General features: G+C 38.1%; 1 pseudogene; it reads right to left on the bottom strand.

Annotated features, from left to right (window-relative positions):
- The window catches only part of LOC102869045, a 2,038-nt pseudogene extending 366 nt beyond the window's left edge, over positions 1-1,672 (bottom strand).
- Between the last annotated feature and the right edge of the window lie 3,238 nt (positions 1,673-4,910).

Here is a 4,910-nt window from a genome sequence, read left to right as displayed (position 1 = left end):
AGAACCTATACCTTTGATCTTGTGTGAATGTTTGTGTTCCAGGAACTAGCTGACCACAAACTGAAAAAAAACAGTTACTGGCAAAAACCATATTTTAACTAATGTCAGCAGCAGGTAACTGACCTAAAATTGAACTTCTCCTTTTCCAAAGAGCCAATGAGCTAACTCCACGCCAAAGAACCCCTAGACCTTGTATAAATTCCCTTGCTTTTTGGGGCTCAGGGTCTACTTCCCTGTCTCCTGTGTGAGATACAAGTCATCCCGAAGCTTCGTCAATAAAGCCTCTTGTGATTGCAGCGAGTGGATCTGGTGTGAGTTGCTTGGGGTCGCGCCCGGTCTGGGAAAAGCCCTAGTTTGGGGTCTTTCATCACCTTCAATGACTTCCACAGAGGTCTCCTGGTCTGTGCTGTCTGAAACATGTGGGGTCTTGCTGTTCCATGCTGAAGGTTCAAAATTTGCATCATGCACCTGCTGGATTAGAACTTCTCCAGGATCATGTACCCCAAAGAGATCATAACTGCCACCTAAGAGGATATATGCACACCCATGTTTATCGCAGCTTTATTCAGAAGAGCAATGAATTGGAAACAACCTAAGTGCCCATCAACAAACGAATGGACAGAGAAGCTGTGGAATATTCACATAATGGAATACTACCCTTCATTAAAATTAATAATAATAAAAAATTTAAGATAAGAACTTCTCCAGGAGGTTTTTTGTTTTGTTTTGTTTTAGAGATGGCCATAAAGAAATCATTCAGTAATGACCGTATTTTGTTCTCATTCTTCTGTGCAGACAGGAACATATCCAAAGCCTTCTGGTATTCACAATATTCCTGTTGAATTGTTAGTTCATATGCATTTGAAAATTCATTCTATTTTGCTGTCTTAGTCTTTTCAAGTTCCCCCCAAAATCCCCAGTTTATCAACAGCAGAGTTGTATTGTTGTGTTTTGTTTTGTTTTTTATAAGAAACCCAAGTTCACCTTTAGGACAGGTAGCAGGTGGTGCACTTTCGGCTCCTCCAAATGATGTTTGTTTTTATTTATGTGTCCATCTAAGATTCATTGTAAAAACCTGTGTGAGAATGAACCAAGTTTCAGAATTCCATCTCTTATATTTTCAGTGAAACTCAGATACAATAGTTCTTCACCAGAGTGAATTTTTGTGTTTGCAGGGAAAAACAGGGAGGATAATGCCCTTGGGGAGGAATGTTGAAGAATGCCATCATTAGACTCATCCCGTGCTGTGCTACTCTCATGTGATGGTGCCATGTGTGAAACAGCTCAGTGTCTGTTTTGTGTTAACTTCTGAATCTGTCAAATTCTCGGTTTCTGCTTTCTGACAATCAGAGGTAAAAATTTAGTGGGTTGTTTAATATTGACTTGGACTTCATTTTGGAATTGGCCTGCATTATTGTTCTAGGTATTCTGAACTCCTTTTCATATTGTGCTAACTCATTTTTTAGTTTCTCTCTTCATTGCTGGTCTGCTTATTTGATATGGTACTCACACTTAATGGAACGGAGCAATCTATTGCAGCTTTGGCTGAAAGGATTTTATTATAATGAACTGTCATGTGATTATTCACCAAGGGGAGTATGCTTAGTCTGAGAGAAAAGGAGTAGGTACAAAAAGCATAACTTTTTATTGCTGTAGTTTTAGTCTTTCTCATTGAGAATTAGGTTTACTCTTTGTTTTGTGCATATACTTTTCACTATGTTGAGAATATTCCCATCTATTCCAATTTTTGTGAGTGTCTTTATCAGGAAGGGGTGTCAGATTTTGTCAAATGCCTTTTCTGCACCAATTGTTACGATCATATGGTTCTTGTTATTGGCTTTGTTAATAAGGTGAATTACATTGATTTTTTTTATGCTGAATTCACCATTTATCTTGCATACCTTTTATGAATTCCACTTGGTCATGATGAATTATTTCCAATGTTATTTTGGATTCCATTAGCTAGAATACATTAAGAATTTTTGCATCTGTATTAATGAGAGCTATTGGTCTGTAGTTTTCTTTCTTGGCAATACCTTTTCCTGGTTTTGATATTAGGGTTATGCTTGGTTCATAGAAAGACTCCGGGAGTATTCCTTTTTTTTCCAATTTTTGAAACAATTTAAGTAGACTTGGTGACAGATCCTCTCTGAAAGTTTGGTAGAATTCAGCTGTGAAGGACTTTTCTTATGGAGAAGTCTTTTTAGGACCTCTTCAATTTCTTCTTTTATGATAGATCTGTTCAAGTGTCCTATATTTCTCCTTGGAAATCTGTGTAGTGCATGGATTTCAAGGAATTTGTCCATTTTCTATAGGTTTTCAAAGAGGATAAAATTTATGAATGGGACCTTCTAAAGATTAAATCCCTGTGTCCATCAAAATCTTTTTCCAAAAGGGTGGAAAAAAACCCCAAAACCTACTGACTGGGAAAAAAACATTTGGTAATACCATATCAGAGAAGAGTCTCATAATGAAAGTTTACATAATACTTTTGGGCCTCTACAAGAAAAAGACGGATAAAACAATTACAAAAAGTGCAAACGACATGGAAAGAACTTTTACAGAGGAAGATATCTGAATGGCTAACAGACATATGAAGAAATGCTCCAAATCACTGGCAATAAGAGAAATGCAAATAAAAACTACAATAAGATACTATCTCATTCCAGTAGCAGTGGCAAAGTTTAACAAGACAGCAAGTAATAAATGTTGGAGAGGATGTGGCAAGATAGGAACACTTATACACTATTGGTGGGATTGTAAAATGGTACAACCACTCTGGACGGCAGTTCGACATTTCCTCAAAAACCTGAGCATAGAAATTCCATATGACCCAGATATTCTACTCCTTGCCATATACCCTGATAAAATGAGAACTGAGGCTTGAATGGAGACTTGTACACCAATGTTCATAGCAGTATAATTCACCATCGCAAGAACATGGAAATAGCCCAAATGTCCAACTAAAATTGAATGGATTGAGAAACTATGGTACACTCACACAATGGAATACTATGCATCATGCAGGAACAATGATTTTGTTACTAACTAACTTGTGAGGGACGAGAGAGCATTATGCTAAGTGAACTAACTCAGTCCCATAAGGACAAATAGTGTATAAAACCATTATTGTAAAATGAGTATGAGGATACAAGTGGGGGAGGGTGGAAGCAGAGAGGTGAGAATGGATGGAGGCAGAGGGGTTTTAATTATAGGGTCATACAATTTGGCGGGTCATGGTGGGTGGGGGTGAAGGGAATGGGAAAGTTCCTGTGTGAACAACAATGTACTCGAATTTTGTAAATAAACCAGTATAATAATTTAAAAAAATTAAATAGATAAAACCCCTAAGAAAAAAACTTTACTTTTGGTGCTCAAGTGCCCAGTAAGAAAGAATGGGCAACTACATCAGGAAAGGACTGCCATTCACTGTCCTTGATCTTTCAGCAGCTGCTGTGGGGACAGATGGAGTCCCTCAGCTGTTGCTGAAGCTGGGCCCAGCCCCGGGGATCCCCACTCAGTAGGGAGCAGGGGATAGGACAGAGGTGCTGGCCTGGGGCCCCAAAGCTAAGGCCTGCAGAAGATTTTTAAATAAATGATGCATGGAGTGAACATTTCAGAGAATTTAAAGAAGAAACTAGAAGGGAATTTTGTCAATACTTAGTAATTTGTTGGCCTTTGAGCATTTAGCTGAACAATTGGTATAGATACTTTTCTAGAGTTTTTTTTTTTTTAAAGTCACATAAAAGTCATTAAATTCGGTATATCTGAACTTCAGGGAAGACATGCATAGTTATAAAGTTTACTGTAAGTAGGTATTATTCTGAACTTGAATCTAGTTTCTTGTTAGGCACTACTGGGTTGGTCCTGACACATAGCAACATTATGCACAATGAAGGAAGCCAGTGTCATCTCACAAATGCTGCTGTGCTTTTTAGACGCCTTTCTTGATAATATGCTGAAAGTTTGAGAGATAAAGTCTCAACATTCTTGCCTCCAGTGAGTATTCTGGTAGTATTTTTTTCCAAGAAAGAATTGATGGTTCTTTTGGTAGTCCATAATATATTTACTGCCCTTTGCCAACAAAATCCAAAACTATCAATTAATCTTCTCTCTAAGTGTATGAATATTGTCCTATCGTCAACAGTGTTATACTTCAAAATAGATCTTGAAGTGTTCTTTTGAAGATGAAGGCACTATAGCTCTTCAATATCTCACTTGCAGCAGAGTAGACAATATGATTGATTCAAAATTACTAATACTAGTCCATTTGAGGTCATTAAAAAAAACACAAAAATAAGCCAATAACAATTTGAACTCATTGATGCTAAATTGGAACCAATTATAACTGACCCTCCGATGGTGTTTCAGAGGCTGTAAATTGCACAGGATCAACATCAAGAAGACAATGATTCTCATCACTTGAAGCTCAACATTAAGAAGCTCAATGTAGGGGAGCTCTGGTGGCCTAGTGGCAAGAAGCTGCACTGCAATCCCAGAGGTACACGGTTCCAATCCACCAGATGCTCCGCCGGGGAAGGAGGGGCAATCTCCTCCTGTACCAGTCAGATCTGATTTGATGGTACACACACACACACACACACACAAAATAATAATAAAATTAAAAAAAAAAAGCTCAATGTCAAGAAGACAAAAATTCTTACTGTTGGACCAATTGGCAGCACCATGATAGATGGAGAAAAGACTGAAGTTGTCAACAATTACAGCTTGCTTGACTCCACAATCAACACTCTTGGCACCAGTAGTCAGGAAATCAAAAGATGAATCGCACTGAGAAACTCTACTGTCAGGGACCTCTCCAGAATACTGAGAAGCAACAGTATCATTCTAGAGACTAAGATGCACCTGATCCAGGCCATGGTCTTCACAGTTACTTGCTATGCATAAGA

Source organism: Elephantulus edwardii, unplaced genomic scaffold (assembly GCF_000299155.1).
Source record: "Elephantulus edwardii isolate Elephantulus edwardi_28Jun2011 unplaced genomic scaffold, EleEdw1.0 scaffold00059, whole genome shotgun sequence".
In the NCBI taxonomy this organism is placed as follows: domain Eukaryota; kingdom Metazoa; phylum Chordata; class Mammalia; order Macroscelidea; family Macroscelididae; genus Elephantulus; species Elephantulus edwardii.
This window is presented reverse-complemented; position numbering and strand designations above follow the sequence as displayed.